General features: G+C 43.5%; 1 protein-coding gene across 1 annotated transcript in view; it reads left to right on the top strand.

The window, feature by feature from the left end:
- Positions 1–202: 202 nt before the first annotated feature.
- LOC141225673 (uncharacterized) overlaps positions 203–12322 on the top strand; it is a 36067-nt gene continuing 23947 nt past the window's right edge. Inside the window, exon 1 of the mRNA XM_073667079.1 lies at positions 203–261. The gene's annotated coding sequence lies outside the window, so the exon portion shown is untranslated. The remainder of the gene's footprint in view (positions 262–12322) is intronic.

The raw sequence follows: 12322 nt of genomic DNA, 5'->3' as shown, positions 1-12322 counted from the left end.
GCTCCGTACACCTCGTACACACACTGCTCCGCTCCGTACACCTCGTACACACGCGGCTCTGCTACATCCACACTGTAAACCCCTCCTGACCCCACACATAAACTTCAGCTCATCCAGCACCATGACAACCAGCACAGCAGAGTCCTGCATCCACTGAGGCCCCTGATCATGTGACCCCTGACTCCTCCCCTCCTGTGACCTCATCACAGCTCCTGTGCGCACAGAGCAGCCATATATGTGGTGGCGGCTCTGCAGGAGGAGGTATGTGGAGACCCCATTACTGGGCGCAGGGGGCATTAACCCCTTCAGCACCGAGACTCTTTTGGGGTCTTGTGTTGCCCCTTTATAAGAATCATAAGGTTTTTGTTCTGTTTCCTGTAATAGATACATACGACCCAACTATGGAGACAGGAAGAAGGAAACGTATTGTTCTCATAGTACAGGACCCCTTTACTGCCCCACAGTGTAATGCCCCCATTATGCCCCTTATGCAGGATGTATGATGCCCCCCACAGTGTAATGCCCCCATTATGCCCCTTATGCAGGATGTATGATGCCCCCACACAGTGTAATGCCCCCATTATGCCCCTTATGCAGTATGTATGATGCCCCACACAGTGTAATGCCCCCATTATGCCCCTTATGCAGGATGTATGATGCCCCCACAGTGTAATGCCCCCATTATGCCCCTTATGCAGGATGTATGATGCCCCCCACACAGTGTAATGCCCCCATTATGCCCCTTATACAGTATGTATGATGCCCCCACACAGTGTAATGCCCCCATTATGCCCCTTATGCAGGATGTATGATGCCCCCACACAGTGTAATGCCCCCATTATGCAGGATGTATAATGCCCCTACACAGTGTAATGCCATTATGCCCCTTATACAGTATGTATGATGCCCCCACACAGTGTAATGCCCCCATTATGCCCCTTATGCAGGATGTATGATGCCCCCACACAGTGTAATGCCCCCATTATGCCCCTTATGCAGGATCTATGATGCCCCCACACAGTGTAATGCCCCCATTATGCCCCTTATGCAGGATGTATGATGCCCCCACACAGTGTAATGCCCCCATTATGCCCCTTATGCAGGATGTATGATGTCCCCACACAGTGTAATGCCCCCATTATGCCCCTTATGCAGTATGTATGATGCCCCCCACAGTGTAATGCCCCCATTATGCCCCTTATGCAGGATGTATGATGTCCCCACACAGTGTAATGCCCCCATTATGCCCCTTATGCAGAATGTATGATGCCCCCACACAGTGTAATGCCCCCATTATGCCCCCACACAGTGTAATGCCCCTATTAGGCCCTTTATGCAGGATGTATGATGCCCCACAGTGTAATGCCCCATTATTCCCCTTATGCAGTATGTATGATGCCCCCACAAAGTGTAATGCCCCTTATGCAGGATGTATGATGCCCCCACACAGTGTAATGCTCCATTATGCTCCTTATGCAGTATGTATGATGCCCCCACACAGTGTAATGCCCCCATTGTGCCCCTTGTGCAGTATGTATGATGCCCCCACACAGTGTAATGTCCCCATTAGGCCACAGCCCCACTATCAGTATTTGGTCAGTATTCGGTCAGTACTTTTTCTCAGGAGTGGGAGCTAAAACCAGGAGTGGGTGATAAATTCAGAACTGGTGTCTTGTTTCTATTATACCTTTTCTCTGATTGTTTCTCACCTGATTTTGGCTCCCACTCTTGAGAAAAAATACTGACCAAATACTGATAGTGGGACCTACAAGCACTAATAAACTATTGAAGTGGGATAGTCACCACCCCATCCCCCTAGAAAAGGAAAAACCCAAGGGCCAATTTGTATGGTTGAGAAGGAATTGGTCTACTGTCACAGATTTTAATATACAGACAATAGACATGAACACCAGAAAAGGGGTCCCCACAGTACATTTTGGATTTCGCACAGTCGTTTGCAGAAAGATGGGCGAGACAGACACTCCTCCATACCTAACCAAGAGACCAATAAAAAGATGGAATTGAACAAGTAATATGAACTTATGACAATCAGAGTGACCGTATTTTTAAAATCCTTAGAAAGCACTGAAATATTCTTGCGACCTGTGGGTGCTGTGGGATTTACTCCTACAATAACTTTCAGAAAAGGTTGGTCAATTAGGGACTATTTAGTGCATAGTTTCTATTAAAAACTCTCCACCAAAGGTGACTTGGCTAGATAGAAGAATCTACGGTTTCTTTAGATGTGGAGAAAGTTGTACATGTAATCGGATGAGACCATATAAATCTTTCTCAAGTTCATCCATGGATAAAACCTTTTTCCAGAGGGGTTATTCCAATTGTAAAACACCAGGAAATATACGGTTGAAACCAGAAGTTTCCATGCACTATATTTCAAGGCACATCTGCATGTTTTACTCAATATTTAACATGAAATCAGAATAAACTTTTCCCGTATTAGATCAATTAGGATTACAATAATTTTTAATATTTGCCAAATGCCAGAATAATGAGAGAAAGAAAATGTTTTAAGGCATTTTTATTACTTACTGCAAAGTCAAAAGTTTACATACACTAAGATTACTATGCCTTTAAACAATTCTGGACTACCCATATGATGATGTCATGGGTTTGGAAGCTTCTGATAGGTTTTTTGCCAACATCTGAGTTAATTAGAGACACACCTGTGAATGTATTTTAATGCACACCTGAAACACACTGCTTCTTTGTGTAGCATCATGGGAAAGTCTAAAGAAATCAGCCAAGATATCAGAAAGAGAATTGTGGACTTGCACAAGTCTGGCTCATCCTTGGGTACAATTTCAAGATACCTGAAGGTGCCTCGCTCATCTGTACAAACAATTATATTCAAATACAAACAAGATGGGAATGTCCAGCCATCATACCACTCAGGAAGGAGACTGGTTCTGTGTCCCAGAGATGAATGTGCTTTGGTCCAACATGTACATATCAACCCAATGGCAAAAGCAAAAGACTTTGTGAAGATGATGGCAGAAGCTGGTAAGATTGTGTCAATAACCACAGTGAAATGAGTACTGAATCAACATGGGCTGAAAGGCCACTCTGCCAGGAAGAAGCCATTACTCCAAACGAAACGAAAAGTCAGATTAATGTTTGCAAATGCACACAGGAGCAAAGTCCTAAAGTTTTGTGGACATGTCCTGTGGTCTGATGAAACTAAAATTGAACTTTTTGGGCATAATGACCATCGTTATGTTTGGAGGGAAAAGGGAGAAGATTGGAAGCCTAAGAACACCATCCCAACTGTGAAACACAGGGGTGGCAGCATCAAGTTGTGGGGTTGTTTTTGCTTCAGGAGGGATTGGTGAACTTCACAAAATAGATGGCATCATGAGAAAAGAAGATTATGTGGCAATACTAAAGCAACATCTCAAGACATCAGCCAGGAAGTTAAAGCTTGGGTGAAAATGGGTCTCCCAAATGAACAATGACCTGAAGCATACTGTCAAAATGGTAACAAAGTAGCTTAAGGATAATAAAGTCAATGTTTTGGAGTGGCCATCAAAAACCCCTGATCTCAATCATATTGAAAATTTATGGGCAAAGCTGAAAAGGCTGGTGTGAGCAAGGCGACCTACAAACCTGGATCAGTTACACTAGTTTTGTCAGGAGGAATGGGCCTAATTTCCGACCAACTATTGTGAGAAGCTTGTGGAAGGATATCCCAAATGTTTGACCCTAGTCGTTCAGTGTAAGGGCAATGGTACCAAATACTAATGAAATGTATGTAAACTTTTGACTTTGCAGTAAGTAATAAAAATGCCTTAAAACATTCTCTCTCATTATTCGGGCATTTGGAAAATATTAAAAATTATGGTAATCCTAATTGACACAAACTAGCGAAGGCCAGAAACTTGCTATGAAAGTTTCAACTAGATATAGCAAACAAGTGCATATAAAATATAACTTTTATTAATGAAATATTTAAAAAAGAATTTTTGCAAGATGCCCATATGGTGTATAAATATATCGTGAGTAAAAAGATATAAATATCCAGAATATAGCTAGACAGAGTATCAAGCCCTATCAGGTCCAGCACAGGTAAGGATCCAAAAAGGTACTCAAACTGTGAAGTCCAAAAAGAACCTTACATATAAGCAATAAGCCGAAGTACACATCACCAAATACCCATATAGCAATATATACGGTGATCATACCTATATCTGCATATACCCATAAACATAACAAGCCATTATTAAATGGTAGGTATGTATACAGAAATAGAACTATGAGGAGCCTTCTATTACCATCCAGGCATTAAATCCTCATAGAAAATGGAAACATCTCACCCGGGGTCTTTTTATGTATGTTCCCCCTTTACATTACAGGTGATCAGTTGATCCACGGAACATCCCGACGCGTTTCAATCCTTCATCAGGGGTACATAGTTCCTCTTCATCAAGGGTATATAGTTCCTCATTCCCGCATTAGTTCCTCAATTACATCCTAATGCCTCGGATGGGTACATATGTTGCCGTGCTTTATATACGTGCATCAAGCCGCGCTCCTACATAATTACCGCGCTAACCGTGACGTACTTCCGGTCCCAGAATACCCAGTTGCCGGAAGCCAACATCACGCGTTCCTATGAATAGGGAACGCACTTCCGGTCCCAGAATACCCAGTTACCGGAAGCCAACGTCACGCGTTCCTATGGACATGGAACGCAAGCGTGATGCTAAGAGACACGCATCACCTTCCCAATACGTGGTACCGCCTCACGCCATGCTGGAGCGCACAGACTCCTCCCCTATGCGGTCCAGCAGTCATATTGAATGGGGTAAGAGATATTCAACAGAGGGAAAAGAAACCCTAAGCTGTCCACATCTCTATTATAGGAAATGCCCCGTATTAATGGTATGTAAAAAGGCTCTATCTGATGATCACCAGAAAAAATGCCTAATTGCCTAAACAAACACATACAGTTCTCTCCATATATATTTTTTACAGATAGATCACGGATTGAGAAGGTTTGTATCAAGATAGAAAAGACCATAAACGTACAATGCATCAGTATATTAAATGGGGGTTCCCATAGGACGAATGATTAGACATGGGACCAATAATTAGATAAGAAATATTATATTAATTAGTCGCCAGAACCACAACGGACCTCTCAAGAGGAGCAGAAGAAAAAAGGGGGGGCCCTATTAAAACGAACAACTCATCTGCTTACCCTACCTACGTGTGGGTTGGCACCCTACAAATCCTGCGCAAATGGCGCCCCCACTCTACGGTGGCTCTCCCTATCTAACTATCCCTATTCTGTCCCTATTCTGGAAGGAATGGGGCAAAGGATAGAATCTCATTCATGCCAAGTGGGGTAGTGGTGCCCAGGGTAAAGATCCATCGAGTTTCCTTTTGTAGTATGCGTAAATCCCAGCTTCCTCCTCTTATCGGTGGTGTCACCTTCTCAATGCCCATAAATTTAATGACATTGGCATCACCCAGGTGCATAGTATTTACATGATTGGCTATTGGGGTATCTTTCTTGTTTTTAATATCACGTAAGTGTTCTAATATCCTTTTCTTTAACTCCCTTCGTGTCTTCCCAATATATTCCAATTTGCATATACATGTGGCCTTGTATATCACTCCCTTCGATCGACAGTTGATGAGTTCCCTGATCTTAAACTCCCTCCCCTTAACAAAACTCCCAGATAAACTGGCCCTACAACCACAAATTACTTATCGTAGAGGGAGATCCCTTAGGGGTCGTCTCGTCCATAGTCATTTTATGTCCGAGCGTAGTCCTACATGGTTGGATCGAGGAGTTTCTGGCTGTTATCGGTGTAACAACTGTAAGGCATGCTCTGCCATGACCCAGGGGAACACTTTCAGGAGTTTTGTTAAGGGGAGGGAGTTTAAGATCAGGGAACTCATCAACTGTCGATCGAAGGGAGTGATATACAAGGCCACATGTATATGCAAATTGGAATATATTGGGAAGACACGAAGGGAGTTAAAGAAAAGGATATTAGAACACTTACGTGATATTAAAAACAAGAAAGATACCCCAATAGCCAATCATGTAAATACTATGCACCTGGGTGATGCCAATGTCATTAAATTTATGGCCATTGAGAAGGTGACACCACCGATAAGAGGAGGAAACTGGGATTTACGCATACTACAAAAGGAAACTCGATGGATCTTTACCCTGGGCACCACTACCCCACTTGGTATGAATAAGATTCTATCCTTTGCCCCATTCCTTCCAGAATAGGGACAGAATAGGGATAGTTAGATAGGGAGAGCCACCGTAGAGTGGGGGCGCCATTTGCGCAGGATTTGTAGGGTGCCAACCCCCACGTAGGTAGGGTAAGCAGATGAGTTGTTATCTAGTCGTTTTAATAGGGCCCCCCCTTTTTTCTTCTGCTCCTCTTGAGAGGTCCGTTGTGGTTCTGGCGACTAATTAATATAATATTTCTTATCTAATTATTGGTCCCATGTCTAATTATTCGTCCTATGGGAACCCCCATTTAATATACTGATGAACTGTATGTGTTTGTTTAAGCAATTAGGCATTTTTTCTGGTGATCACCAGATAGAGCCTTTTTACATACCATTAATACGGGGCATTTCCTATAATAGAGATGTGGACAGCTTAGGGTTTCTTTTCCCTCTGTTGAATATCTCTTACCCCATTCAATATGACTGCTGGACCGCATAGGGGAGGAGTCTGTGCGCTCCAGCATGGCGTGAGGCGGTACCACGTATTGGGAAGGTGATGCGTGTCTCTTAGCATCACGCTTGCGTTCCATGTCCATAGGAACGCGTGACGTTGGCTTCCGGTAACTGGGTATTCTGGGACCGGAAGTGCGTTCCCTATTCATAGGAACGCGTGATGTTGGCTTCCGGCAACTGGGTATTCTGGGACCGGAAGTACGTCACGGTTAGCGCGGTAATTATGAAGGAGCGCGGCTTGATGCACGTATATAAAGCACGGCAACATATGTACCCATCCGAGGCATTAGGATGTAATTGAGGAACTAATGAGGGAATGAGGAACTATATACCCTTGATGAAGAGGAACTATGTACCCCTGATGAAGGATTGAAATGCGTCGGGATGTTCCGTGGATCAACTGATCACCTGTAATGTAAAGGGGGAACATACATAAAAAGACCCCGGGTGAGATGTTTCCATTTTCTATGAGGATTTAATGCCTGGATGGTAATAGAAGGCTCCTCATAGTTCTATTTCTGTATACATACCTACCATTTAATAATGGCTTGTTATGTTTATGGGTATATGCAGATATAGGTATGATCACCGTATATATTGCTATATGGGTATTTGGTGATGTGTACTTCGGCTTATTGCTTATATGTAAGGTTCTTTTTGGACTTCACAGTTTGAGTACCTTTTTGGATCCTTACCTGTGCTGGACCTGATAGGGCTTGATACTCTGTCTAGCTATATTCTGGATATTTATATCTTTTTACTCACGATATATTTATACACCATATGGGCATCTTGCAAAAATTCTTTTTTAAATATTTCATTAATAAAAGTTATATTTTATATGCACTTGTTTGCTATATCTAGTTAATCCTAATTGACCTAAAACGGGAAAGGTTTATTCTGATTTCATGTCAGATATTGAGAAAAACACGCAGATGTGTCTTTTTATTTAGTGTGTGTAACATTCTGGTTTCAAATGTGTATGGCTACATGCACCTGCCCCCTAGATAATGTAGGCACGGCCAAGAGTTTGGTTTAGCACGAGGGTGGGGAAGGGGCCATTTGGGCGATATACACCATGGTCAGGACTAGTGATGAGCGAATTTGTTCAAAATCTAAACTTACGACTTAAATTCAACACTAATATGGCACATTCGGATTTGTGATTGGAAAGGCGAGCACAATTGATTAAATTCGGGAAAAATTGGCAACGTTCGGCGAATAAATGCGGGAACGTAGTAGTGAAAGTGGCAGAAACAATTTCTGTGAGTCCTTTCACACATTTTTTAGACCAACTCGTGCACCTGCACAACAGAGTGCAAGTCTGACGACTGGAGAGGATGGTGCACTCCTGGTTGAGTCTCCATCTGCTGGGTTGTCTGTAGAGGAAGAGGTTTTGGTTAGTAATTCTACAATTTCTACTGTAGTGAAATTGATGTCACTTTGCTGGTGTCTGCCACAAATTTTTGGAAAGTGGAGAATCCTGATTGGGTCTGCATCTATTGTGTTGGCTAGGGTGGAAGAGGTTTCTGTCTCCATTAAACTACTTCTACTCTGGTGAAATTGATGCCACTTTGTTAGGCCCTAATTTAGGGAAATATGAACGCTTCTGGTTAGGTCTCCATTTCCTGGATTGGCTGTAGTGGAAGAGGTTTTGGTCTCCATCCATTAGTATAGTTATAGTGTAGTAAACTTAATTATTTGGTGCAGATATTGTTCTCCACAAAGGGGTACACAAACATGATAAACTCAAAACTGGTTTTCAATAAGCAACCATCAAACACATCTGCTGCTTCTTCCTCCTCCTTTGTTACCGTGTCAAGTATTGTCACGCAGGTCTCCGAAACTACGGTTGTATACTTGCTCCAGTCAGGCTGAGTGAAAGCCCATCAGCTGTAACAGAAGCGGACATGCTTGATGTGTTTATTTCACTGAGCACACCACATGTTTCTGAATCCACCGTAACATCTCCGCCTGCACCTCACTCACGGTCTAGCAGTTTGTCCGTTTCACTGTACTCCGCCCTCTCTCAGCACCGGAGCCAGCATTCAGTCCTGCAGTTGTGGTCCGTAAAAGATTGTTTACTCCTACAAATGACAAAGCTAAAAGGTTGAACTCCACCATCTCCAATCTGTAGGCCGCAGAAATAATGGTCCTGATTGTGTCTCCATCTACTGGGTTGGCTGTGCTGGAAGAGGTGTTGGTCCTAATTACACTATTTCTACTGTAGTGAATTTAATGCCACTTTGCTGGTGTCAGCCACTAATTTTTGGAAATGTGGGGTGTCATGGAAATATTAAGAAAAATATTAAGGATTTCTCTTTTTCCCTGAAACCTCTCTTCATCCCCCTCCCCTATAATATTTGTCAAAGGACCAAGAGCTGACACTTGGACCAACTGCTTCCATGCAAATTAACACACACAGCAGAAGTCACTTGTAGACAAATGCATCACAAAAGGTGCTACAAACCCAATCAGCATGCGAGTGTATTTCCGCCGGCAGAGGCAGGGAATAATTAGACACAGGATTACGATAAATCTACATATAGGTGAGAAGGTTGTACTCCCAGGACGTCAAAAGGAATTTAAGAGCGGTCTCCAGATGTTCGGCACCAACACGAAATATGGAATAACTAAAGTTCCATAATTCCAATAACAATGGGGCCCACATTTTTAGTGACAGAGTCAGCTAAGGAACAATATGCTTATTTTTTCATAGCCGTACGCCCCTCCGGGGAGCTGTGGCGCAAAAGTATCAAAATAGCAGACCGCAACTATGTCATCGAGAGAAAGGTAAAATCATAACGGAAAATATGGCATCGCTTGCAAGTCTCTACGATCAACCAGTGTTAAGTTATCGCAAAAGCCAGCTATTTTAATAAAAATGTGAAGGCTGGAGTCCAGCCCACGTGATGCCATCCCAGGGGGTGTGTGGGCAGGTCTTTCTCTTCAGCATAAAAGAATCCACTGAGGATGGATCAGTATTCATTGCTGGGAGTATATATTTATTATAAGCAATGGATCCCGTTCAGTAGCGGACAAATCTGGAGTGCTTCCCTCTTCCTATATTGAATCGTCTCTGCTATCTTATAGTAAGTTTCTTCTTTAATCCTTATTATTTTGTGTAACTGCATATGTATTGTAATGTCTCCTTTGTAAAATCCTTTTATATTTTTCCTAAACACTGCCTCCCTTTTGGAAGTCTTGCCTGCTTACAAGTCTTGATGCCCTCTTTCAGTCTGTGGGAAAGCTGTATGAGTTTCACTTAATGACCTTCAGTGGCCTAAACCGTGCCTTTGCTTATGCATGTTATTTCTCAAAACGCATTGCAGATCAGGCCATAGTCCAACTCTGTAATGATTAAATTCAAGGCATAAAGAAAGATCTTTGTCTGTGACTAAGCGCCACCGAGAAGTGTGAGCTGATGTTGGACGGGCTGCCATTGCTTATTCAACAAGCTGCATTAGAGGACTTTCTGGGAGAAATGACAGCCAGAGTAGATACGGTTTCCCCCTATGCCAGTCCTTTCACCAAGCTAAAGAATATGAATGTGGTAAAATACAATTCTCACCGAGAAGCAGTGTCAGACTGAAGAACATTGGGCTCACCAGAGGATTTGATTCTGAGGGACCACCTTTCTCCCCTGCTAAAGAGCCCTATAGCAGCTGCAAGGTTTGCGCTATGAACTCTCCTGAAAGAGAAGCCAGGGCCCACTGGAGGATTCTCCGGTTCTCTGGTGGGCGAGTCCAACCCTGCCCTGGCTAAGAAAAGTCTGTGGGAAGGTTCCCGGACACTTTATGGCTGCTTTTTTACTGTGGACTGGCTCCAGTGAGATGTATCATCCCTGGTCACATTCACTTGTCCACATGTTTGTGGTTGGGCAGTCCTTCCCACTAAGTGCACTGAGGAGGGCATGGGTAATGTTCTGCGACCCATGCTTGTGGAAGGCGGGGACAACCCGGGAAGAAATAGTGGTGGCTGGGGACCGAGTATGGATACTTGGCCGCTGCCATGAGGTTGTGAAAAGTTTCCGCCTCCAAGAACCTTAAAGGCAACATTTCAAGTGCAAGCAGCTGTCCAGAAATGTGGCAGTTTAGTATTGCGGCCTGTGGATGGGTAGCTGGCTGCATACTTGCGCTTCCATTCCAAGTAACAGAAAACGAAGGAGCTTGATGGCCCCATCATTATCACAACCTGCAAGGTGTGCACTATGAACTCTCCTGATGGAGAAGCCAGGGCCCACCGGAGGATTTTCCGGTTCTGGTGGGCCCATCCAACCCTGCCGAGAAGCAGTTAAGAAAAGTCTGTGTTAAGGTTCCCGGACACACTATGACTGCTTTTTTACTGTGGACTGGCTCCAGCAATCCATAAGATTGCAATCTGTAAGATCCCTTCACTGGCCCCTAATTGTCCCGCGTATCTAGTTGAAACTACTAACACTACCATGCCATCCATAACCTTTCTTCTCCGTACATTTCTGAACTAATCTACCGATATATTCCCTTACGTAATCTCCGGTCCTCCCAAGACCTCCTTCTCTCCACACTTATTTGTTCCTCACCCAATTGCCTCCAATACTTCTACCAAATATCCACCATCCTCTGGAATTCTGTGTCTCAACACATCCAATTAGCCACCACATTTGAATCCTTCAGACACAACCTGAAAACCCATCTCTTCAAGACAGCTTACAGCCTGCCATTGCCTCACTGCCACCTCGACACCACCGGAGCTAATGCAACTCCACAACCTACTGTCCCCTTCCCCACCGTCCTGTAGAATGTAAGGCCTCAAGTGCAGGGTCTGTAAGACTAAAGATGCAATATGGCACCTTGGCAAAGCCCAGTTATGTTCTCCCTCTGATATCTAACAATAACAAACAGGTCATGCTGGAGAAACTTGCACCTACTGCCACTTATTGTCTTCAGCTCCTTTGTGAGAAGCTAATGTTTGTTCAGCCAGTCTACCAAATAAAATTCCTGAGGTACGAAAATTGTGTATGGCTTTGCTTCTGGTACTGGTTGCTAATACCAAACCATGGCGTTCCATTCACTGGATATTCCTGGCTAGTTGGAGACAAGCTCATTCCCACAGAAAAGTACAATCAAGCTAAGGAGATGGTGGCCTCTATCATCATGAAGGAGTTTGCTCGTTTTCTAGTAATCTGGCTTTTATACAGTGGGTATGGAAAGTATTCAGACCCCTTTAAATTTTTCACTCTTTATTTCATTGCAACCATTTGGTAAATTCTAAAAAGTTCATATTTTTTTCTCATTAAAGTACACTCTGCACCCCATCTTGACTGAAAAAATGGAAACGGAAACGAAATGGAAAAAAAGAAAAACTGGAATATCACATGGTCATAAGTATTCAGACCCTTTGCTCAGTATTGAGTAGAAGCACCCTTTTGAGCTAGTACAGCCATGAGTCTTCTTAGGAATGATGCAACAAGTTTTTCACACCTGGATTTGGGGATCCTCTGCCATTCTTCCTTACAGATCTTCCCAAGTTCCGTCAGGTTGGATGGTGAACGTTGGTGGACAGCCATTTTCAGGTCTCTCCAGAGATGTTCAATTGGGTTTAGGTCAGGGCT

Source organism: Phyllobates terribilis, unplaced genomic scaffold, assembly GCF_046119375.1.
Source record: "Phyllobates terribilis strain yellow unplaced genomic scaffold, ASM4611937v1 Scaffold_411__1_contigs__length_1673714, whole genome shotgun sequence".
NCBI classification, from domain to species: Eukaryota; Metazoa; Chordata; class Amphibia; order Anura; family Dendrobatidae; genus Phyllobates; species Phyllobates terribilis.
Note: the sequence above shows the minus strand (reverse complement) of the source record. Positions and strands in the feature narration are given on the sequence as shown.